Genomic DNA, 26,923 nt, shown 5'->3' on the forward strand with positions numbered 1-26,923 from the left:
CTACGAGGAAGAAGGGCTCTTCCAAAAGAGGGGGATTTTCCAAAATTTGGCCCAGTGTAGACAGGCCAAATTTCAGAAAAGCCTCTTCCAAAAAAAATTTTTTTTTTTTGGAAAAAGTTGTAGTGTAGATCTAGCCAAAAAGTTCTGCTTTGTGAAGGCTTTCCACAATTTTGTGTGCGGGGGGAGGGTGTTTTCTTATTTCAAGTGCAAAATTAGTCATGCTTGTAAGTACTGTTGTCAACTCAGTGGCTTTGGGTAGGTTTTATTCTGGATGGTGGGTTTGCTCACAGGAAATCAGTACTCTGTGGACTACTAGTGCCAAAACAAGCTCAAAACTGCTGACAAGAGGGGAATTCAAAGGCTATACTTTTTGCATCATGATATCACATTTGTGTGCTGCCATCATTAAATATACACAAAACACTGTGATTGTATTACCGTAGTTTAACATTTTGGAGGATGAAGTAACTGTCAATTATTAAAGTAGATTGCAGCTGGTTTTACCTGCTGAAAGTCTGTTTTTAGTACTTCATACGGCAGAAAGTCAGCCTCATTACATTAAAAGGTTATCTTTGAAGAAGGCTGATTGTGTACAGTATTGCCTGAGGTCAACCAGCTGTTACAACAACATTCCCAATTCAGTGACAAATGACATAGTATTGTGGCTGCATTCAGACACTTTGACCTTTTGGGGTTTACTTGTTTTAAAAGCTTTCCAGAGTTTGTAGAGGACGAGCTTTATATTTTAGATACCGCAGCAGTGATAAATTCCCATTTGTGTGTCTGATTTCCTTCAGTGGTTCTCTTTCCTTTGGTCAGTATATGAATATTTTTTGATCCTAGTACTTGTTTTTGGTTTAGCTATTGAAGACTACAGGGCTGTAGTGGGCAGTACCTCAGTTAATTAAAACAAAAGTTAGCAGTATCTGATTAAGATAATAATTCAGGGTACAGTAGCAAGTGCATTGTTTTATGTTTTATAAAAAGCCATGACATTTTAGTAGTATGGGATCTCACTACAGTATTTGATACTAAAATCTTTTCTGCACTAGAAAGGGCCTATCAGTATAGATACCGCAGCTAAAGAAAAACCATACACCAGCAAAAGAATATTTTGGTCGGGTATAATTGCATCTACATTGAATTTTTTTGCTGATATCATGAATCATACCTCCAAATGACACTATTATGCTGTCAAAAGTTTCTAGTATACAGCTGATATCTGTCTCTGCTTAGAGCAGAGACCACCAATTTTTGTGATGATTATATTGTGCAGTTTAGCAAACTGTAGATTAGCAAAATTCTACTGTGATAACTAATTAAATAAAAATTTAGAATTGAGGTTCTAATTCTGGAGACCCTTGCCCAGGATATCATCCAAGTGACTGCATATTTTGCATAACAAAAAAAAGAACAGTTACAAAAAGAACAGTTCTGCATTGGCTTTCAAAAATTAGAAAAGGGAATCATTAGTTTAACATCAGCAATAGGCATTATGTTAACTTTGGGGCAAACTTTAGGAGTAGGTGAGCCTCATGCACTTTGAGATTTTGCAAACTAATTGGAGTTGTTACTGTAGTGTTGTATATTTTGGTATTTTTTTTGTACAATAATGATTCAGACTATTTTTAACATCCATGTTTTTCAAGCATGTGTCTGAGTATGTTTTTCGAAGAGAGGCCTCTGCTTTTCACATACCCCCTCAAGCAAGACTGACAGAAGTAGGTGCCCTGTGGTAAACATATTGCATCAAAAAACAAACAAACAAACAAACAAAACAAACAAACAAACAAACACACATAAATAAATAAATCCAACTCAACAAAACACAGTATTAAAGGTGTATTAAGCTTGCAGAATTTTGGACTTTAATGCTAGGAAATGCCAGAACTCAGGTTGCTGGTGCAACCTTAATTCATCCCCTTTGTGCATAAACACTCTTTAATTACATGATCACATGCTATTTTTTCCCATAGGAAATTCTTCCCTGGCAAGCTTTTGAATGCTTGACACTGCACTATTAATGTTCTTTTAATTTACATTTAGTTGGGTGTTTTTGTTTGTTTGTGGAGAGATTAGAAGGGAGAATATAAATTTCCTAAAATTTGTAAAACCTTAAAAATTGAAGAACCCTCCACCTTCAAAAATGTCATCATGTGTGTGATGCTGTGCCCCCATGTTTTTATGGATTTTTTTGAATATGTAAAATTGAATATGCTTTATACAAAACAGGAAAAGTACCGTATCATTCAAGAGCCTATAGTCCCTTTAATGTGTGCCTCTGTTTGTATGCTTGTATCAGTCTGCTTATTAATCTAGAATTTCTAGTGAAAGCCATTAATGATACCTAAGGGACTTACTTGCCCAAGGCTAAAGGTAATGATCTGAACATGGCTTTGTTTTTCCTGTAAACCCAAACTGCAGTTGATCCTACAAAGTTATGTGACCATGCCACCTGGTGTTGGGCTCCATTTTGAATTTGATATTTTTCCATAGGATTGGGGAGAATTGAACAAAAGATTCCCACCTTGAGGAGATTCTATTTAAGGAAGAGGGAGCAAACAAGGATTGTCTTCAGCTGGCTTTTGAAAGTTGTCTCCCCATCTTAGGAGATACACAAGAACACCTTGAAAAAAATAGAACTCTGATAGGAAGGGTGAAGGAGCATTACTGGGACCAGGTTAGAAAAAAAGTTCAGCTCTGGCTTGTGAAAAATTGCATCTGAGATAAGAACTAGGATGAGAAATATGATTTGCAACAACTTTGCTTAATGTATTAGGCTTAGGTGGCACATTTTGCTTCCCTCCCCCCCTGAGTAATTTACTTTGATCTGTTTTCACTTGCAATCAAGTAAATACTACTTTTTTATATTTAATCAAACACTTTTGTTTATTATCAAACACAGTGTAAATAATGTCTAGGGGGTTATTTACCACTGTGCATATCTCTCACTGATAAAGGAGGTAAACATCTTTGTGAGCTTGCTCTCTGCAAAACTTTTACAGAGTAAGATGGATTTATTTGGGGCTCTGCTCCTGAGTGCTGACAAGTTCCTCTAACTGACCCTTCCTTGAGCTGAGTGGTTATCAGCATTTCTGTTACTCTGCTGGGGGGCTGTTACACAACTCTGTGCTTTTGCTTAGAGAGACCAGACCATCTGGCCCAGCAGGCTAGGGTGGCGAGGGGAAGGGGGCAGAGGGCATCGACATGGGCTGAGTGGTATGATCAGCACATCAGGTGACAGTCTCAAGGGGATCTCCGGGATCAAACCTATCAGAATGTGGAACGATCTCGGCTCCTACTCATAGGTCATCCAGGCCTATATGCTGACATTTCTAGGGGCGGGGGGAGGTTGTTAGCCCTGGGAGAGTTTGGTGGCTGCCCCCATGGCCTAGCCCCACCCCTGGCCTCACTCCTGGGAGAATCAGCCCTGACCTTCCCCTGGCTGGCTGGATTAAGGGGGAGGGAGGCTGGGGCAACATGATGCTTCTGCCTTTCCCTGGCCAGCAGGGACTTGGAGGGAGGGAGGCTGGGGCAATGCACCACCCCAGCCTCACGCTTATGTGGAGGATCATAGGGGATGTGTGCATTCACACCCTTCACACCCCCACTGCATACAGGCCTATCATCAGCAGAGCTGAAATTCTTTAGAACCGCAGCATCGTCTTCTACCATTTGAGACAACGGAGTAAAAGATGCTTGAATTGTTTAAGTGTGAAATTAAAAGCAATTGAAAAGAGAGTGTTAAAATGCAATTTCTTGGGCAACCTTAACTATAGGCATCACCATCTGCATCATCTACAATACAATGTATCTCTTTTTCCTTTAGAATGTTTTCCTCTCTTCTCTCACCTTCAAAATCCTTTCTTAAACAGAACACGAATATTGTGGTGTTCAACTCTGAATCAAATTTCCAAACCAGTGAGGCTTGAGTAGTTTCAAATTAGGCAAAAGGAGTTAATTTAATTTATGAATTTATACCTCATTTGTTCCCATGGTGTCTATTCACCCATTCCTAGTTTTCTGAACTATTCATGCAGCTTTCCTCAAAATTATGCTCACTAGTATTGAGGTCGGGCTCAATCCATCAAGGTGCTCAGTACTTCCTATAAGGAGCTGAGTATTAGCACATTGCAGGAGTTGCTGATCTTCTCATAGGTTCAGGTTTGTGTGGGGTAAACGAGAACATATTTCTCTGATGAAAAATATGTAGTGACAAAAGAAATTAACTTTTAAACAAAATCCTGGAGACAGGCTAAGATAATGTTGTTTTTAACACACAGTCATTTTAAAAGGCTCAGAGGAAGAACAACATATTTTAAAAATCAAAACCTACAAACCTTTGAAGAAAAATCCTTTGGGGATGGCAGAGGGAATATACTATTCAGTTTTACTGCTTGTAATTCAAATCAAGAGTGTATGTGATGAATCTATAAAAAATGCTCCAGGAATGCTTATGGAAATCATCATTCATCCTGTGATGATCTGCAGGGGGCAAAAAATAAGGAAAGAAACAAAGGCCCCGATTCCACAAAAGTTGCTCCATGTGGGCAGACTCTTCACCCCCCCTGAGCCCAGTTAATGCCAGCAATTAGCAAGATAGCATCCTGAGGGTACGTCTACACAGCAAAGTTATTTCGAAATAACAGCCGTTATTTTGAAATAACTTTACTAGCGTCGATACAACCAAACCGCTATTTCGAAATTAATTTGAAATAGCGGACGCTTATTTCAAATTTGGGTAAACCTCATTTCACGAGGAATAACACCAAATTTGAAATAGCCCAGGAGCAGTCTGCCAGCTCCCAAGATCCTGCCAGGGCCCGGAGAAGGCAGGCGCCTTCCTGGTGCAGGGTGGAGATCATGGACCTTATTCAGGTTTGGGGGGGATGCCCCCAACGTCCATCATCTCCGCACTAGATGGAGGAATGCGGCCACCTATGGCAGGATAGCTGCCAGCGTGGCCACCAAAGGCCACATGCAAACTCAGGAGCAGGTTTCCATGAAAATCAAGTTGGTCCGTCGAGACCCCCACCCCGAGCCCTGAGCTTCCCCTCCCCGTTCTTCCCCTTGCTTCCCCTTTCCAGCTCCCTCCTTCCAGGTTTCCCTCTCCTCTCTCCCACTCTCTCCCGCCTTCTTTCCCCTGTCTCACCAGAGTTTCATTCCCCCCGTTTTGTTAAATAAAGAGAGTTTGTGTTCATAAAAATACATGTATTTTATTTTACATCAGGAAGGGGGTTAAGGAGGGGAAAGTGGAAGGATGTGAGGGAGGAATGAGGCATAAGCCCCTGGTGGGGCAGATCAGGGAGGCTCTGAGTGCTCCTCAGGGTGGAAGCTCTCCCACAGGGCCTCCTGGATACTGACAGCCCCCCGATGGACCTCCCGGATGGCAGCCTGCAGAAAGTGCAGCCAGGCTCACAGCAACGCATCCAAGAGAAGCACCAGAGTACCCAGGGGCAGGTCTGTCTCCATGTTGCAGAGTACTGTCGTGTCCTGAGTGAGGGTAACCAGAGCACGCAGAGACAAAATGCTTTGCTGTCCCATATTGAGGTAGGCAAGCAAGAAGGGAAACCTGAGAACTGGCCGTCCAGGGGGGGAGAGGGAGCCCCTTTAAGCACAGGCCTCAGATAGCCTCAGGCAGCAGCCACACAAAGTAACTCCTGACCTGATGCCCTGCTGGACCTGGTTCCGGCCGGCCTTAAATGCACTCAGAGAGTGGATGCGCTATTTCGAAATAGCAAAACGCTATTTCGAAATGCATTTTGTGTGTAGATGCATTATTTCAAAATAAGATATTTCGAAATAACACTGTAGTGTAGACATACCCTGGGAGTGAAATGCTGGTGAGAGTGACATGAGGGATGATAGCCCAAAAGCCCAAGAACTGGGTGTTAGGCTTAATCTACATTTAAAACTTTTATCATAATTATGTCAGGCTTGGAATGTGATTATTTCATCAGCATAGTTGCATAGACTCTACAGCAAAGGAGACCACATCAGCCCTATCTATGTAAACGGACTAGCGCTGCAAGTTGCTAAACTAGACTACTGATTTGTGGGCAGTTTGATGCCTACACAGCACCCGTGTGTGGATTTTGACCATTTTAATAATAATAATGTATCAACTTACATTATCAATATCTAGCAGCTGTAGAAAACAAAAGCATTACCTTTTTCTTCTCTGTGTGTTTTATAGAAGTCATGTTTTATAGAAGACATGAAAATTACCTTTTGAATGACATTATATATGTAGTTGAATGGTCATCTTCTAGGACTTTGGTTCTGCAAGTGCCTCTGCAGCTACAGACTTCTTTGTCCAAATGGTCAATGGAGCTCATTAAGGGTGCACGAATCACCCACATAGTGGTACTTGTCTGATTGGGCCTAATAGTGTATTAGAAGTTTATGGCTGATTTCTAAGGGTGCGTCTACACTGCATCTGGAGCTTGAAATAAACTATGCAATTTGAGCTAAGCAACTTGTGTGGCATATTTTGAGTTAATTTCAAAATAGAGCACTATTCTGAAACACTCCTTACTCCTCATGGAATGATGTTTACAGGGACGTCGGAATAGTGAGCTTGTTATATTTTGAAATAACGAGCTTGCTCAAAAGACATGGAATAGCTATAATAGCTCCGCAGTGTAGACATAGCCTAATACATTCAAAGGCCCAGACATTCAACTGGTGTAAACTGGTGCAGCTTCCTGGACACCAGTTTACACCAGCTGAGATTTAGTGCCTTTGAATGCCTAATTTTACATACATGACATTTGCTGAAAAAAAGTTTGACCTCTTTGATCATTGTAACTTTCAAACTGCTTCTTTATTCTTTTTTTTTTAAAGGGCCTAACTAGCCAACTCATTGCTGCAGGAAAAGAGACATCAAGAGAAAAAGACTTCCAATGAAAGGGATTTTATTTAATTTTTCTCTTCAGTGAAAGAATGCATTGTTCCACCTCCAGAGTTTATTGCTGGCTGTGGAGAAAGCAGCAAATCACTGAGTAAAGGCAAAGTAGATGAATGCGTATTGAACAGAGGTTTTCACCAAGGCAAGAACTGTCCAGATAAGAAATTAATTGATTTGCTTCAGAAGACTGATGTTATATTTTAATATTCCAGTGGTGCCCACTTTATCTGGATGGCTTTCAGTACTGTTTGTACTTTGTTTTTATCTCAAATTGGGCCTTTCAACAGACTTTGTAAAACCTGCAGGGCAACAGTTGATTGTCAGCTGTGATTACATTTAATTAGTAGAAATAGGGAACTTTCCAAGCCTCTCTTCCCCTCCCCCACCAAGTCTTAACTCATCCAGTATTTTTTGTTTTTGTTTTGTTTTCTTGAGTTTTTTGGGAGGTAAAAAGGAAAATATCATATCATTATTTGCATCACTATGTTCTGAGTCACACTATATACTATCATATGCTTTGCATGAGCTATTAAAATGACTTGACATAAATGAAAAAAGGATACATACCAGATAGTTAAAAAAATTGACCTCCATCCCACTTGGACTGTTATACAGGAATATTTCCCTAATATAGAGAGAGTAAACTGATTTTCCTTCTTCATAAATCTAAATACAAATACAGAAGTAAAGAAATGTAGCTCAACAAATAAGGTGAATTTGTACTATTTCTACTGGGAGTTTGAGTAGATCAAAAGCTTGTCTACATAGGGATGTTAACTGCCATAATGACTGGTATAATTATACCACTGTCACTACAGTAGTGGTATAATTATAGAAGTACTATGTTACACATCTAGCTCTGCTTGTAAATATCCACATGTAGACTAGCTCAAGTGCAAGTGTGTCTAACTGATAGCTATAAAGCCCTGAGCCAAAGCCCTTTCATGTCAGTGGGAGTCCATCCATTGATTTCAATAGACTTTGGACTGGGACTGATCCTCTGTTTAGTTCCTGTGTTAATTTTTTATTGTACTTGACGCATTAAAGCTTTCCATCATAATTCTGAAACCGGTGCCATTGTAGGTTGAATGGTCACAAAAGCCATTACGCTATACTGTCAGAGTATATAATTTTTCTGCATTATGCGTAGTATTTGCTGATGAAAAAGCAATATTTAAGGTCCAAATTTAGCTTGAAGTAAATGGGTGGAATTCCATAGAAAGCTCTGGGGCAGATATATAAACAATGCTATCAGATATCTATAGGGTTGCCAACCCTCCCGGTTTTAGCAGGAGTTTCCTGGAAACAGGCTTGATCTCCTGGAGACTCTTGAAGCCAAACTGGGACATTGGCTGCTAAACATCGAATGCCACACCCAGGTTAAGGCAGATTCCATTTTCATTACCCCTGGAAGTAGCTGGCACTTCCATCTCTGCAGTCTCTAGGTGGTGAAAGGGGATGAACAAGGGTTTTTGTACGCTGGCCCCACCCCAAGCAACGACTCCTCAGCTCCCATTGGCCAGGATCTGTGGCCAATGAGAGCTGCAGGGGCAATTTACTGAAAGCAGGGACAGCACGTGGAATCTCCACTTTCCCTCCCTGCCTAGAGGCCACAGGGACATGCTGGTTGCTTCCAGGAGTGGTGTAGAGCCCTGCTGCGCTGTTGACAAGGACTTGGTGGTGCTTGAGGCAAGCACTGCTTGGCCAGAGCCTGTACCATGAGCTCCTGCCCCAGTCCTGAACCCCTCCCAAAGCTCACCCCCGTCACCATTCAAACCCTTCCTGTACCCCAACCTTCTGCCCTAGTCCTGAACCCCCGCTGCACCCAAACTCCCTCCCACACCCCACATGCTCTCCTGTACTCTAACCATCTACCCCAGCCTTGGTCCAGAGTCCCATCTCCTACTCCAAACCCCTTAGCCCCAGTCCAGATCCTGAACCTCTACGCACCCCAACCCTCTCCTGGTGAAAGTGAGTAAGGGTGTGTGGGGGGGAACAGAGTGAGTGTGTGCGTGTGGGGGGGGAAGGGCAACGCTGTTTGGGTGTATCTGAATAGATAGCTGGCAACACTAGTTACATATTGGATGTAAGTTGTTCACAAAACTAATGTAAGTGAATATAAGTAGCCAAATATTGTAATTGATACTGATTTGGCCTGTAGATTTCATATGACAGCATGTATAAGTAGTGTAATAGCTGAACTACATGCTTAGTCATGGTAACTGCAAGTGCACTGTGATAGACCTCCTGCCTCCTTTTTTTTAATATCTGTCTCCCAAAGTCCACAAGAAGTATGTGGGCAGAACTTTGCCCTTACATGTTAATCATTAATAAATGTTTGAATAATCAATTGCTACGCAATATCCCTACATATTTATTAATACATTAAGGGTCTGCTCTTGCTCTACTGAAGTCAATCACGACATTTCCCATTCACTTTAATGGTGCAACATTGGGCCCTAACCATGTAAATGGAAAACTTATTTTAAAGCATTACAATGTATTTTATTTTCTAAGTGCAAGGCATATAGAATACATTTAAAAAAAATCTTTGCCCTTTATTAGCAATGTACTGGAACTTTAGTGTTGAGCTGATATGGTAAGATACTAACTGGAGGTGACAAATTAGCTATGCTGTTTAATGGTTCAGTATCAGATTTATCACAATATTTATACATTGTTGCCCGGCAAAACCTTTCTGGAGATTCTGAACTTGAGTCATCTCTCATGCTGATGTAAAACAGGAGTAGCTTCATTGGAGTCAATAGAGTTATACTGACATAAAAATGGTGTGAAAGCAAATCAGACCCAGGGGATTTCATTTGCAGCTTTTGAATAAATAAGCTTGGAAAATGCTTGCACTGCCATATTTCCTTCAAATATCAAAATAACACATATGGCAGGTGCATGACATCAATTAAAGTGCAACAAAGAGATCTGAGTTTGGGTGCAGACTGTGACAAACAGACTCATTTTCTATTTCTTTTCCATTGTGCACATCCCTTCTATCTCATTTGGCAGCTGTGATCATTATATCATATTTCTGGCTCAGAGATCAGAAGGGTATCTCCATGTGGAGGTCAGCTCCCATTGCTCTTCCATCCAGAGAGCTGTATATGTAGCACTTGCTCATCTAGAATAAGATAATTTCCACAATTTTATTATGAAATTTCATAAAATGGACCACACAGCTATAAAACATATGCCTTAAGAGACAGAAGGCTCAATACTCAACACTGTGGTACCAGTTTTATACTTGTATAACAACTCCGATTCAGGAATGTTACATTGGTGTAACACTGGTGTCATGCAGTCGAGAAAGAACACCAATATTTACTTTTCAGACCTGATTCTCTCCTCACACCAGTTGTAGGCTATGCAATTCCAATGACTTTAGTGCAGTTACTCCTGATTTACACCAGTGTAAGGGAATTTCACATGCTGCAAAACCAGAATTTCACAACTGTGAGGAACCAGACATAATTCAATATATTGAAAATAACCAATTTCAATGTAATGTTCAAAATATAGTTTATATATTTTCAGCCCAAGCATCTTCAGTAAGATGGACCTAGGTTTGGAAATTCTTATCAATATCCTGAGAGGGGGAAAAAAGTGTTTTACAATCTCCTTTTAAGAACACAAACCTGAGCTTCTGAAAGCCAGGAAATTCAAAGTTAAAAGACTGCCTCCTCCCCCCCCCCCCCAGTAGGAAGGTTCACTGTGGGACATTTTTTTCGTTGACTTTTCTTTCTATATATTTTCACTAAAGTCTTTTACCCTATCTTTTTAATAAACATATTGGGCCAGAACCAGATCTTATTTAAAGATATAAATGCATAGTAAATTCAATGTAGTCAGTGGATTCACTCCAGGTGAAGAAAGAAAAGCATATGGTCCACTGACTTTACAGAAGGCCAGATTGTAATGCCTTTATACAAACTGAGAAGTATCTTACTTTGTGCAAAGTCCTACTGAAATCAATTGGACTACCTGCAAATTTAGGTACTACTCAATGTAATGAAGAGTATTTCAGTCTGGTCTAGAATTTTTTTTCAGTCTGGACACTTTTTTTTTTCATTTCTTCGAGTTACCCAAGTAAATATGGTGTCTGGAATACCACAGTAATTCTCCATCCTTAGAACAGGAAAGGATTGCAGTAGTTTCTATATCCTGTGTAGAAAATGAGAACTGATGTTGAGTGGCCCTCAGTCTTCTCTACACTGGAATAAGTCAGGAGCAATGCCATTGAAGTAAGAGGTGTTACACCTGTGACAAAGAGAAATTAGATCTTTTAATAGCAACTACCTCTTCTTTCCTAGAGAGGTGTTGAACTGATATGGTCCTGAGGTGAATTAGAATAATTCTGACTCAGACACCGAAATCTAGCTTGTCTCCAACAGATAAAATATGTATTTGACAGGCTAGGAACTTTTCCTGCCTTCTCACAAATAAATCTCAGCTGAAGGCTGCTAAGGAAATCTGACAACACTATTTCATTTATCACATTACAGGGGGGAAAATCCTGCCTTTTGCTGATAAATTCAACAATTAGAATTTGCCACAAAGGACTAAATTAGTACTTTGGATTAAATTATACCCCTTTTACATCAGTCCAGTTTCAATTACAGTCTCATTACAAAAGTCCAAGGTTTTTATTGTATGACTATGTCTGTGTGAGGCAATATTACAGGTCTGCAGAATACCATGGCAGCTTTCAGATGCTGGACTGGACCAAAGAATTTCAACCCCCCTGGACAATACTATAAGAATACGTCAACACATAGCTTGAACACTGAGGACATTTATCTCACTGCTTCATTGTAGCTGTACAAATGGCAGAATTCTTTCCCCCCAGCAGCTCTCTGAGGCAAGTAATAATTTAAGGGCTTGAAAATGAAATCAGGCTGGTACTCTGAACACCAATGAAAGCAATGCCTGGGTCAGAGTGATTATAATTTGAGTATCTTTAGTGTTCCTCGATCATTTTTTAAATTAAAATCCGTTTTTTTAACTGAACGTAACCCACATTTGTTGAGGTTGTGTATTTTGAAACAGAATTCCCTTTTGCTCTTTGTCTTAGGATTAGCTGCTTTTTATTTATTCATCATACATTATATAAGGCCACATTTTCCAAACCATCTTAAACTGCCTTCATCTTGACTCTAAATGTCTCTCTGTGTAAAACCTTTATTTGTTGACAGTAGTGGACATATATACTTTCAAAATATATTAACAATGCATGCAACTATGTGTACACAAATTTGTATTTTGATCATTTCTCTCCCGTCTACCCTTCATAGGTTGTTTGTTTTCCTAGATTGTCATCTCTTCTGGGCAAGAACTGTATTTTCCTTTGTGTAAGGAGGTGGGTGGGTGGATATTCCAATTTTTAGCATTACCAAAATACAAAAAAATAATGCTCATAGCATTTTTAATTGTATGCTATTATCTATTTTACATGAGCAATGTTTGTGTGTGCAAATCTTATGGACATGGCTTAGGAGCTGGTTTTTAAAACTTAAGCTTTGCCTACACTAGCACTTGTGTTAATAAAACTTTTGTTGGCTACAGGGCTGAAAAAACCCAAAACCTCCCAAAAAACTAAACCACTTCCCAGACCCACAAAAAAAAATGTTACCTACAAAAGCGCTGCTGTGGACATCGCTATGTCTACAGGAGATGAGATGTTTTCCTGCAGACATAGCTACCTCTGTTCATGAGAGGTGATTTAATTATGCCGGAAGAAGAGCTCTCTTCCACCAGCATAGAGAGTGACTACATGGAGACTTTACAGTGGCACAGCAGCAATGGTTCAGCTGTGCCACTGGAAGGTCTATAATATAGATAAAGCCTTAGCCCTGTAATGTCTTAACACATCACTTTCTGTAGTTTTCACCAGTCTCTGTTTGCTTTCTTGTGTTATTTAATTTTGGAAAGCATTTTAGGACAAAATGTATCTGAGTTGCTCTATTGGGGGTGGTGGTGACAGCACTTAAAATTTTGCAGGGTTACGCCACAGAGATGGGCCCGGTTCCTTACATCACTCATTTTGCTTAACGTTAAACACAAGGACATTAGCCGAATCTTGGCCTTTTGTTGCAGTGCATTGAACTGGAACTGTCAAATCTATTTGTCTTATTGTTTTCCCCTTCAATGTTACCATACCCTGGGTGCTTTTCAGAAGGTGTGTTTTGCTTGGGTTATTTTAGCAAGAGTATCATAAATAGAAGCAATTAAGAGCTAGAGCCTACCATGCCATGCCTGCACTAGGTAAATTTAAAATTTGGCTGACCTTTTGTTAAGGCTAATAATTAAGTTCTTTTGTTAACTGTAACATTTACAATACCTCATGGAATCATTGTTAAAACTTAAGTGCTGCTTAGTGTTTTAAAATGTGATGAGCCTCCATGGAGTTATGAGACTTACACACATTTTTGCATCAGTATATTTTAAGAGCAAGTACAGGATCACTTTTTTCCCCGAGTCAGAAGTGAATGAAAAAAAAGTCATTCCCCGCTCTCTCTAACTATAGTATTGCATATTATTCTAGCCAAGGGCTATGCCATGAGAAACAAAATAAGTATACGCATTCAATACTCTAGTTCAGTGGTTCTCAAACTTTTTGGCCAATGGCCCACACTGCTCAACACAAATCTTTCTGCAGACCACCAGCCAACTACCCACCCATGATGACAAAATGGGTGCAGGAGTGAGTTGAGAGGTTGGGTGCAGGACCGGGCTGAGGGTAGGGCCTGTGGCCTAGAGATTAAAGCAGGCTGGCAGAGGGGGTCTGGCAGCAAGGAAAGCCTCCAGGTGAGCAGTTTCCTGCACTGCCATTTTCTCAGCCCAGGGGAATGGAGAGTGGCAGTGTGTGGAGCTGCTTCCCCCTCCTGCAAGCTGAATATGGCCTGTGAGGCTCAGGGTTTCCTCTGCCCCCGCGCCCCCCCTACCCATCACACAGTGGGAAGCCAGCCTCACAGAAGGGGAGCGAGCATGTGGGGCTGGAGCACCAGTAGGGGCTACCTGCTGTGGGGAGGAAGGGTGAGCCTGCGGCCCACCTGCAAGGTGGTCTCCATAGGACACACTTTGAGAACCACTACTTTAGGTTTATTCATATACAGAAACTCTAAGGTTCAGCTGAAGTATTTTAAAACTTACATTAAGAGCGCATTGTAATTAAACCAAAGCTGATACTTTGCTATATGAGGCTATGTCTAGACTGCTGCTTTTTATCGGAAAAAGGTACGCAAATTGTGCTCTGCAATTTGTGTACCTTTTTCCGATAGTTTTGTCGGAAGAAGTTTTCCTGAAATTTGGCCTGTCTATACTCCTCTTTTGGAAGAGCCCTTCTTCCTCATGGAATGAGGAAGACAGAGCTTCTGAAAGAGTGCATCTGCTCATCTGTAAAAAATATTGGAAGAGCAGACACGTTCCCTGGATGCAGTGGAGTTTTTCCAGGATACTGGAGGTATCCTGGAAAAACTCCATACTTTTGACATAGCCTGTCATGTACTGAGTATAAACAGATTTGGCCTATACTTTATTTAGTTCTTTATCATGGCAGAACATTAAAAAAAATCTTGTGTAATGACTGGACCTTGTCAGAGAAACTTCAAGCCATATTCTGTTGGAATAAGCAGCTCTCTCAAAACTGAAAAGCTTTGTGAAATTGGATCAATTTCACTGGTCTGTCATTTCAAAAAGAAAGCTGGAAGAAAGTTCTAATAATGTTGAAGAATCCCATTTTAATATTTTTAGAATGAAATGTTTTGATTTTTCATTCTGAAATCTTGTTTTTTTGTCTAGTTTGTATTATATATTTTAGCAAATGATTTCCTCCACCTTTTTCCTTTGCAGAGAATTTCAAAAAAATTTGTGTTTGAGTCCACTTTGTAATGAAGTTAACTTTAAAAAACTCTACACCCTTGACAAATTGGAATTTTCATCTTTCACCCAGCTCTAGTAATAACAGCTCCAACAGAGACGTTTGGAGAAGATGGTGGATTGGAACCAACTGTAGCCTCATTAGACGTGAAAGAAGCCCCATGGTCAAACATCTAAAATTCAGATGTACAGAGCGCTAGAAAACACCTCGTAGAGAACAATACAGCCAATCTCGCTCCCTTACCTCTTATTTTTCTGATTCTGTGATACTACACTCGTTGTTAAACCAACTGCAATGATGCTTTGAGTGCTCTGCATTGATTCCCAGTCATATAGTTAGAAACAACAAAGTGCATTTTATGACTCATGATCAGACAGACCACTGACTGGCACTGATGGGTGGGATATGATCTGAGACTTTAGAGACTGATTTCTGAGTCTTCCCCTGAGGCCGCTGTGCAATTTAGAAGCTAACTACTGGAGTCAGAAGAATATATATAGTATTTTGCTTTTAGTTTTGCCTTACTGTGGCCAGGTAGGATGGCATGTTCCACCAAGGAAAGAATGAAGGCATCTAAAGATTTAATCTAAGTCAAATGCTGAAATCACTGCAGGGCGAATAAAATAGCCAGACCAAAGCTTCAAATCTTGTTTCTGTGCTCCAGTCACTTCTGAAGGAGGAGAAAGGGTGGAGAAGGGGTGTGGAAAAGAAAGGTGGAGGTGAGTGAGTGATAAAAATCATATTACACTGTTCTTGGTCCACTGACTGCTTTTTTAAGCCAGGATTTTTGGCATATTATCAATCAGTATGCTATAAAAATGGATATTTATTATACCAGTTTACTGTTGGGGGTTAGAGAACAGAGGAAATTAATCAGGGTTTAACTTCTCAGATTATTTCCCAGAGCCCCTCCTCTCCCATTCCAACAGGCTATAAAAACTCCAGGGAGGGGGAAAGGGAAGTCTTGGGGCTCCAGATTTCATCAGCTAGACTGCAGGACGGAATTTGGGGCTTTTGCCCAATGGCAGTGAGTGGGATGGGGCTAAGGGATTCTGCCCTTTGGGGTGGCAAAACTCTAGGCTTCAGCTGTGGGGTAGGGATTGGGTAGAGATTTCAAGAATTCATTAAGCTCTGTCAAATTACAAGGATGCTTTCAGTGTTCATGCCATGAGATGTAGAATAGTAAAGGGAAACCTTCCATCCTTGGGCCTGGAAGTCTGGCTGGCAGTTTCGTGTTTGTAAGCACCACCCTGGTTAGTATCGCAAGACAAATCCTATTAGATTCAGCACTTCTTGGGAAAATATTTCTCTTTTAAAAAGGGCTCAGTTGTAGCTTAAATGTACTGCACCATGTCTGGGATAGCCTCCCTGAATGGCAATGCTTGTTATTAAGGGGCATAAGCTCCTCGTTCTACCTCTTAAGACAGTATACAGTATGCTCAACTCTGTGTGGGACTCTGCTGGTTGCTATGGAGATGGTGGATGAGACATTGGTCCCACCTCCTTTCTGTCTCTCCTCACCCCTGTTGAAGTGGCTCTGGGCACTACCCAGAAGCAGAACTTGTACACATGTGAGCACAAGGACTGCCATTGCTGCTAATTCCTGCCTGGGAGTTCCAGGAGATGGGGAAGGGTAGAGGGACTGTCTAATCTGTCTTTTGGTGTAGGTTCTTGGACTGTGCCCATCACTGTGATACCTCAGTACACGAGAAATATAAGACTCCTTACATACCCCCACCCCTTGCATATCTCTATAGGGGCAATCCATAATCTGGCCCTGTGTATCTATTTTCCTCTCTTTTCCCACCTCTGCCCATCCATTATTCTATCCAGTGAGGCCGGACTTCCTTTTGCAACCGTTTTGAAAGTTGTAAGGAGTCACTAAACATTGCCATCTGTCACCTTGCACAGGTGTACTTCTTTGATGAGTCATCTGATAAGGTGAGACACAGCAGCAAGAGGGACTAGCAGTTACACTGGGAGAGAAATAGACCTAGACATACACAGTTTATAAAACATGTAGTACAGAAGTGTTGTTTAGGGTGCTCCACGGGCATACAGCTTAAAATAACCCAGTGAAATTGAGCAAGGGCAATCCATTAAGAAAGGTTTTCTAACTGTTTGATCTGTTAGACTTTGTCACAGATTGCCAAAGAAATGGTGGAAGCCCATTTTTTTTACTTTAAAAATGACTTGACAAGCACCAGTGAATATATTTCAGGAAATAATTCTGGTCTGATAGGGGAGTGAATGGATGTGCTAATATATCTGCTCTGCCTTTATTTTCTAAGAATAATATTTTATCAATCAGCATCCAGTGTAAAGGAGAGGAATTTTGGGGACAAATTGGTGCAATTTTACAGATGAGATTGTTTTCAGCAATTACTTCATATCTGCCAAGGATCATTTGCACAAAGCTTTTAACTCACAGAATACTGGCATTTCCCAGGCTGCAAATCCAAATTGATACTAAGCAAAAATTGCCTACACTTTAAGGGCTCTTTTCAGAAGACATGAGACGGCCCATTTTCAGAAGGGAGGGACTCAGGTTTGTATGCAGACGTTGTGTACAATGCAGAACTACCAGCCCCAAACATTCAAAAATCATCAGTTACACCTCCCAAAAATTCATGAGATGGGCTTGAAATTTGCTAGGTCTGGAAAAAAAATTCTTTTAGTTTGCTTTATGATTTTAAGCCTTTAGCCTTTACATTTTCAGGCTTTTGTCCACAATCACAATGACTATAAAGTTTCCTTAAAGAAAAAAAGAGAGAGAGAGAGAGAAGGAAAGGAAAGAAAATTGAAATACTTACATAATCACATAACTAGGAACTGTGGCTTTAAGAATACCACCAAGTATGATGAGACTTACGTTAAAATTGTGAGAGGTAGCAACATTGCAAGCAGAAGTTGTGGATGTGAAATTCAGGTATCTATATGTGCAAGAGGTTATTTAGAGGCCAAACTAGTCACTGGTACATGAATTTACATGACCTGCACATGCAATCTGAGCTGCAATATTGCTCATGGCCCTCTCATCTCTGCTATGTTCTCAAATTCTTAACCTGTGGAGCTGTAGTGGGAGTAGAGGTATGCTGGGAAACAGGAGTAGATGCAGGCTACTGAATTGACTGAGATGTAGTGCAGAGAGGGCCCAATATTGGGACCTGAGAATATGGAAGGGCACAGATTAATTGACATTTGTATTTTTAGGTCACTGACCCCCACCAAAGAAAAGGAGCTAGAAGTCCCTCTGCCCAACTAAATTTATAGACATTTATTTACTTTTAAACATCCTTGTTTGTTCTCCAAAATGTTTAGGTACAATACTGCAAGAGATTCAAAACCCAGATCCCAACCCAAATTTTGCCAGTGAAGCCTTTCTTTAGTTTCTTTCTTCCTTTCTTTTTTTTGGCTAGCATCCTCCCATGGTTATCCGCAAGGCACCACAGTGAGCCGAAAGACTGTAGAAAGCTGTCAGGGGTTGTCTTTACCTAAGTGGATAGGACAACCATTCGAGCCAACATCAAGAGAATGTTTGCTGGTTTGTTAACATGAAATACCAGGCTGACAGGTAGTACTACATATTTTGAGACCATGGCAGCCAAGGATAAATGGGGTCTAGCTATTTATAATCTCCAGTATCAGTAATTTCCAGAAATCCCAGACTGGTTTATACTCAAAGAATATGCATATTAAACAGCCTGCACTTTATTTATGAGGTATTTCTCTGATATAGTATATAATTCTTCAATTATAGGGTGATACAGTGGACAAAAAATGCAGACCAGAAAGTAAGTCAAGACATCTGGGTTAGCAGGTTGAAAATGACTCCTGCCCTAGCCTGCTACCAGACGGCATTCCAGTGGAATGCATTCCAGTCTCAAAGAGGTATATTTCCTAAGTCTTGTGTAAGTCCCAACCCCTGTGCAGTTGCTCTTCTATTCATGTTAAGCAATTACATACACCCAATGTATTTTAGTCTCACTTGTTTACCTTTTTCAGATTGACTCTATTCCAGTTCTGAACTAGCCTGGATACAAGAGGAACTTGCCTTGCTAGACTTTTTAATAAACAATCTCCCTTATTACATAAAATGGGAGAAATGATGAGATTATATAGGGAAACCTCGCCACAGAGGACAAACAGACCAACAGCATAATTAAGGTCTTGTGTTTATAATCTCACCTCAGGACCTTTTCTCTAGCAGAATCTAGCAGAAGGTCCTCCCATCTCTTATACTCCTGGAATATAGTGAGTTCCCTATGCAAAAAGAAAACTAAGTACCCTTTAAACCTGCCTTTCCTGATGGACCATATTAAACTTATTGAGGGTGATCATGCATAATATTTTGTGCTCTGATTCTACAAATACTTAAGAATTTACTTAATTTTAAGTGTATGAGTTGTTGCGCATATTTGTGCATATTTGCAGAGTTAGGATTTTAGAACATGTGCTTTCTGTAGAGGTTCACTCCAAGTCTCATTATCAATTAGGGATCAGTGAATAAAAGAAGAACCAATCTGGCCCTTCAATCAGAGTTGGAGCCAAACTTTTTTGAGATTTGAAAATTGGACTGAGGCTTTGGTTTTGTTTATTTTAATTTTCTTTACCACATATTGGTCCCAGGCACAGGAACTGGTAGAACTGCAATATTAGGAGAGAGGCTATTTTAGCTGTGTTTCCAACCTAGCTGAAATCAAGAAACATTCAAAATCTCACAGAAAATGCTTTCAAGGAAGCGTCTCTATCCTTAAAGATCCTTAAACCTCTGACATTTTGATACAGTACATGAGCTCTAAAGTTTAGATCTGAATCAAGATCCAAACTTTTCTGGTTGGTACAGGAATATAGTTCTATCCCTTTAAACAATGTGAGAGGTATGAAGTAGAAGCCACCTGAAACCAGCCAGAGTAGCAATATATATGTAACTAGGCTTGGCCTCTTTGTGTAAATTTAGTAGACCTGATTATTTGGTACCCAGCTGTGCCCATGTAATTTCTTCATATTGTACACTTGTGTAAAGAGTAACAGACACAAAATTTTCCCAAGTGAAAATTTTAGGATCCAGTATTTGCTTTTCAGCTCCTTAGGTAATGGTGCTAGCCTTGAAGTTTGGCTCCAAATATAAACTATCCTCAACCAAAGTTGCAGTGTTTGAACCTTGGGTTTTGGTTTAGCTCATTCTACAAGTTAGGCAGGAGGTCACTGAATTCTGTAGTATAAATAGCAAGATTTTTGCAGCACTGAAAGAACTGATGCTACAAAGATGGGCAAATTGACCAAGAAACAACTTAGTGACTCCCTACTATACATTTCCTTCCTACCCATCTTTAAGATACATGAAATGAAACTTCCAGCTAAGTCAAAGTTAGTACAGTTAGTACAGATCTTAGGGAGCCAGTCAGTTACAGACGTTTTCCTGAGGAAGATGCAGCATCTTATTCATGAGAAGAGTTCTTGTTTAAGACTTGGTTATGGTAAATTATAGGGTACTGACACAAAGAGCTTGATTCTGGTCTTAATCACTTCTGTACATCAGGAGAGTAACTCTACTGGAGCTATATCAGTGTAAGTAAATCAGAATCATATTCAGTGAGTTCACCAATTAGATGAAGGCCTCTAGTGTCTGGCTGGAACACCACCAGAAGTGCTGTTTTGTGAACCAAATTGTGACAGGTTTGGTTACAGAGGTTCCCTTGGGGTTGTTATTCAGTGTGCTGATCATACTACTGAGCCTGACTAGCTGCCCTTTGGAGTGCCCCACCAACCTGTTTCACTGGGCCAGAAGTTTGGTTTTCCCCAGCAAAGGCATAGAGTTGGGGTAACATCTCTGTCCTCTCCTCCCTCCCCCCCCCCCACCAAAGCATAGCAACACAGACACCGAACCAGCTCAGTTCTGGGCCCTGGTCTACACTCAGGAGTTATTTCAAAATAACTCCCCTTATTTCAAAATAACAAGCAGAGAGTCCACACTATCGAGACTGTTATTTTGAAATAATTGGCTGCTTATTTTGAAATACTCCTGCTTTCCATGAGGAATAACGCTTATTTCAAAATAGTTATTTTGAAATAGCGGTAGTGTAGATGCTGCTGCTATTTCAAAAGAATTACTCCCCAGAGCAGTGTTTCCCAATTTTATTTGGCCATGGAAACCTTTTAAACTTGAAAGAATTTTGTGGAACTCCTAACAACAGTCATAAATGGAGCTGAAAAAGTAGACCACAAATAAGTAAGGATAATAATAAACAAATGCTAAATAATGTCATGAGATCAACACAAATGAAAATTGTTTTCAATAAAATTCATAAATGCTTAAATATTAATTATTATTTTTTAAATAATAAAATGTTATTGTAATGGATTTTTCTCACGGAACCCTTATTTTCACTTCGTGGAACACTGGGGTTCCACAGAACACCATTTGGGAAACACTGCTGTGCCCCAGAGTCATTCAAAGTAATTACTCCCCAGGGCTTCCTGGGGCTCCAAGTTGAGGTAGCGCATCCACATTAAGGGAGCAAAGCCTCAGACTAATTTTGAGTCTTCCCTATAGTGTGGACACACTATTTCAAAATACTTATTTCGGGAGTTATTGTTTTGAAATAAGTTATTTCAAAATAATTTCCTAGTGTAATTTCTTCAGGTACAGGGACTTGTCAACATCCAAGAGCACAGCCTTCAAAAGGGACCAAATCCCTAATAAATCCATCTAACTCTGTGTAAAAGTTTTATACAGAGAAAGTTCATAAAGATGTTCACTCTGTTAATGAAAGAGAGAATGCACAGCTGTGGCTCTCCCTCCGCCCACCCAGATAACAATTATTTATACTGGATCTGATAATAAAAAACACTTCTGTTTAGTAAGTATAAAAAGTAGGATTTAAGGATATGTCTACTCTGCATACTTATTTCGGAATAAGCTATTCCGGAAAAAATAATCTGAAATAGCTTATTTTGAAATAGCGCGTCTACACTACAGGGAAGCCTCAAAATTAGTCTGAGGCAGGCTCCCCAAATGTGGATGTGGTACCTTGATTTGGAGCCCCAGGAAACACTAGGGAGTAATTAGTTTGAATGGCCTTGGGGAGGAGCAATTTCGAAATAACAGCAGTGGAGCGTCTACACTACAGCTATTTTGAAATAATTTCGGAAGAGGCATTATTCCTCATGGAATGAGGTTTACAGATGTCAGAATAAGCTGTCCATTATTTTAAAATGTATTTCAAAATAACAGAATTGCTGTGTAGATGCTTACACTGCTATTCCGGAATAATAGCCATTATTCTGAAATAACGCTGTTGTGTAGATGCACCCTGAGTGATTACAAGTGAAAACACACAGACCAAAGTAAGTTACTAAGCCAAAATAAACAAAATATACCAATAAACCCTAATACACTAAGAGAGATTGTTACTATATATTTCTCACCCCACTGCTTGTTCCAGATACATTCCTTCAAGTCAGAGCTGATCTTTTTCTCTGGCCTGGGTGTAACAATTTCTTGAGAATTCTTTAGGGTGGGGATGCAGCTTTCAAAAGCCAGCTGAAAAGGATGTTGATTGCTTCCTATTCCTTAAACAGAATTTTCCCCAGGGCAGGAACCATTTAACAATCTGCATCCCCATACCACGGTCAGGTGGTCTGGTCACATGTCTTTGTAAGAATAACCACAGTTTGGGCTTAAAGGAAAAACAAAGCCAGTTAGTTACAGATAGTTACTTTGATCAGTGGGCCATTAAGTCCCTCATGTACCACTAACAGCTTTCACTAGAAATTCTAGATTAATAATCAGGTTTATACTTCATATTTCTAACTTCACTTATAACAATTACACATGCACACAAATAAAATATCCCTTTTCAGGGGATCACAGACCCTTGAATTTTAGGTTATGTGACCTGTTTTGCAAAGCATATTTGAATTATGCATATTTATGATAAAATATATTTGCATAAAAATATGGGGCATAGCAAAAGTATTTTCTCTACAACTTTTTACAACTAAGATTCATTCTACAAAAAGAAAAAATAGTACTTTTGGGACAGGAGTCCCTTTTGGGGTGATTTTTGATAGAAGGGCCTGATTCTTCTCTCACTTCTGTTGTGATTTCCTCAGAGACCCTCTTTACTCAGCATTCCTAGAACACCTTGTCCTGTTCTGAGAGAATACTTCACCCAGTTCTCTGGGATTCCAAAACCTCATTTTTTTTACTCCAGATTTTGTCACTCATATTCCTTTATTTGGCATGCAACATTGCTTTGCTGATTTGATCAGATTCAAGTGAAGGGGTAGATATGTGGCTGAGCACACATCCAAAGTTACACAGAAAACCTCTTCCTCACATCACATTGCATTTACTATGCATTGCATCACACATTTTTGGCTTGGCTTGGTTACTTGGCAGAAACCAAACCTGTGCCACAGGTTTTGCCTATGCTTGACCTACTGTTTACTTCATCTCCACATTCCTAATTTATCATGTTAATTGTTAGTAAATGATTCCCTCTGTGTTCTCTGTCTTATCTTAGAAAACTCAGTTATTCTATCATTTTAGTCTACTGGCCTATTTACTTATATTATTTAACACAAACATTCTATTTACAGCCTAATGATCTATTTAAATCCCTAATTCTATCCTTCAAGAAATGAGGTCTCCCTCTCCGTGTTAATTACTCCTGTCAAGCCAGGCTACAGAGTCATAAAGGTTGAAGAAGGAGAAGGATGAGGCCCCGAGATTACAAATCTGTACCCACTGAAGAAATGTAAATGTGGCTGCTGCGTATGAGTTACAGCTGCATCCAAAAAGCATGGGTCTCCCAGAAATCTCTCTTTAATAACACTTCATTATTACATACTTTTGTAGTATACGCATCGGGACAAATGGAATTAACATTAAACGTCATGACTATCCCTTCTACCCAACATTCTTCCACGTTGTCTGATCTTTTCTACAAACTCTAGACTAGTGATACTCAAGCCTTTATATCCAAATTTCCTGGGATTCTATATTTCTGAGCTTCAGCATGTGTTTCAATTTGCTTGCTCTTCCTAATGTCATCAAATGGATGCAGGTACTCAAGTAAGGATCTCCAAGGCAGGCTACGAAGACCATCTAAACCAAAAACAGGAAAGGACAATGCACACAACACCCTTCCTATATCACTACATTACAGATTCTTTCCCTCAGTATGGAGGGTTAATGTGCTATCCACACCAACCTTCAGCCACGAGGAATGGATGAAATTTCATTCCATGAGGTTCTGAGCCATTCCCTCACCAGAACACCCAAAAATGAGTCCCAGCCACACCACAACCCTGTCACTGAGACCCAAACAAACAGTAAAACATGGTTTAGGGGAAAATAAGTTCTCTACTGAGCTCTAGCCTCCACTCAGGAAAAAAAAGACAGCACCATGCACTTCAATTTAAGAGCTCTCTACTCAATACAGTATTTAAAAAGTCTAAAAGTATGCTGCAGTTGCTCTGGCTGTGATGGGGAAGTAGCACCTTAAAGAAGCAAGACAAGAATCTCTTTCTCTCATCATCAAACGGTCTTGCTACAAGAAGTGGACATTGGTGAGGTTCTTTCTGTCCCTCACCTTCACCCTCATCCTCTGGGCATATATACCAGTGAAGGAGAGAAGGCACTATTGTAGGAAAACTTGAATAAGGATGCGGGTTTTGCATTGAGCTGCCCATGCTGCAAACTCAGTAATTATTCTTATTTTATCCAGCAGTTAGTTCCATAGTCCAAATTCAGCTCCTATTAAATGTATATAATTGGGGTCATACAAGCCTTCCATTAATAGATCCAGTGGAATCTGGTTGTCTTGAGATCTCCTGCTTTTGGGGAAGTGGAGAATCTCAGGTAACAGAGACTAATTCCTTACAGATCTTTAAAACAGGGTGATGGCTTTTCACTGGATGCTTGAGTTCAGTAATTAGTCAGTGTTGAGAGCAACAGCTTTGTTGTCAATTACTTGTATTGTTTATCAAGCAGGCTGCAAAGTAGGCTTATATATTGTGACAGGGTCATTTCAGAAGGATACAAAAGAGTAATAGAAGGGAGGTATATTAGCTGCAGACTGAGTAAATCTCTGTTCCTAGGGTAAACTGACAAAGGCTAATCCAGAACCAGTGAGAAAGAGCTAGAATCAATCAGGGCAATTAAGCACCTGGAGCTGATTAATGGAGGCTTGCAAAGTCAGGTGACCAAAGGCTAGTTGGAACTCCTGTGAGTAATTAAAGAACCAATTGAGACTGGTTATAAAAAGAGGCTCCCTGCAGTTAGGGCATGAGGTGCTGAGAGGACAGAGGAAGTGCAGCCAGGAATTTAGGAGAGACAAGCACCCATGGATACTAGGAAGACAAGCCTGAGAGAAGGAAGGTTCAGGGAAAGATGTGGGGAAGTAGCCCAGAGGTTTTGTAGCTGTCTTGCAGCAGGAGTTGGAGTCTCTTACAGGCAGCTGCTGTTATAGGGCCCTGGGCTGGAACCTGGAGTATATGGTGGGCCAGGATTCCCCACAACACCCATTTCTACTCAGGGAAAAGACTGGCTGGGGAAAAGAGAGGGGTTTACTCAGCCCTGCATCATTTGGTGAGCCACCAAGACTGTGGAGTTTGGCTTCCCTTTGTAACTTATACTGGCCAATGATGGCCAACTTATTCTAGCTCAACAAATAGCAAGCTGATGGCTTAGGTGGGGTACCTTTGAGGCAAGCAAATCTCCCTGAAAGTGCAGGATCCATCAAGTTGAAGTAGGAGCCTTGTCACAATATGTACATGAGTTTTACTTCATTCCCCAGCCTCATTAGATTTCACCCTTTGGTACTAGCATGTGGAAATTGTACTAATTTGCTAAACTCATTCCCTGACTGTTCCCATTTCTAGTGGTCTCCCTCTGCCCGCTTTGAATTCATAACAACAAAATGATGATAAAGCGTTAGTTGCACCAGAGGAATAAAGCTGGCAAATGCTGAGAAGTTAAAACTCCCACCATACCCAGAGGTGAACTGATCACAGCCTGTGGTGTAGAACTACTAAATTTGGGGGGGGGGGGGGGGGGGAATCAGTAAAAATGCCCTTTGAAAGGGAATTTTTTTAGCAATCATTCCCATAGGTCAATTTCCTGGTGTCCACTGTTGTGTCGAGGAGCTTTTCTTGTCTACCTCAATGTGTATTTATTTAAATATGTGTCAATAAGATAGAGATTCAGAGAAATAAAAAAGGGAGGGTGGATGGTGGGATGGAGTTAAATGGTCTCCCAACTCCCCTTTGAACTATTTCTTTCCTCTTTAGTAGCTGTAAGTGTACAGATCATAAACAAAACACCAGAGCAGTCTGTTCCACCCACATCTCTGATTTATTCCCAGAGTCTCAGCAGATGTCTGGCACGTAAACATGACCATGAGCAGAAAGTGCCTGAGTGTTCTCCAATCCTGGAGTATGAAAAAGGAGTGGGAAGAGAGGTTGTGGTGCTCAAAATACAAATACCAAACTGACTCACCCTTTCGCGTTTGCAAGGGATCAGAGATAGGTGATGTCATCTCTCTCTGCTTTCCAGTCAAAGTAGCAGCGAGCAAGAGGCTGCAATGTTTTCCATCCCTATGTAGATGACTCAGGGGTAACCTTCATTATTAACTTATGTGTATAGCTCAATATCAGCTGACCAGTAGCAACCTGTAACTGAGTTGACAGGATTCACATGGACAAGGAAGTTTCAATCCCTGCTATATGGCAGCTTTTAGGCAGCTTCTCTGAACGAAATTGTTTGAAGCTTGATCTTCTGCTCTCCACTTCTCCCTCTCTTTCTCTCACTCTTAAAACTTTTCGGCTGCGTCTAGACTGGCATGATTTTCTGGAAATGCTTTTTAACGGAAAAGTTTTCCGTTAAAAGCATTTTTGGAACAGAGCGTCTAGATTGGCATGGACGCTTTTCCGCAAAAGCACTTTTTGCGGAAAAGCATCTGTGCCAATCTAGACGTGCTTTTCCGCAAAAAAAGCCCCAATCGCCATTTTCGCGATCGGGGCTTTTTTGCGGAAAACAAATCTGGGCTGTCTACACTGGCCCTTTTGTGCAAAAGTTTTGCGCAAAAAGACTTTTGCCTGATCGGGAGCAGCAT

The 26,923-nt window shown here is 40.5% G+C and overlaps 1 long non-coding RNA gene across 1 annotated transcript in view; it reads right to left on the reverse strand.

The window, feature by feature from the left end:
• The window catches only part of LOC142829840 (uncharacterized), a 72,161-nt gene that overhangs the window by 18,064 nt on the left and 27,174 nt on the right, over window positions 1-26,923 (reverse strand). Inside the window, exon 3 of the long non-coding RNA XR_012904679.1 lies at window positions 7,478-11,179. This is a non-coding gene — a long non-coding RNA (uncharacterized LOC142829840). The remainder of the gene's footprint in view (window positions 1-7,477; window positions 11,180-26,923) is intronic.

Source organism: Pelodiscus sinensis, chromosome 6, assembly GCF_049634645.1.
Source record: "Pelodiscus sinensis isolate JC-2024 chromosome 6, ASM4963464v1, whole genome shotgun sequence".
Lineage (NCBI taxonomy): Eukaryota > Metazoa > Chordata > Testudines > Trionychidae > Pelodiscus > Pelodiscus sinensis.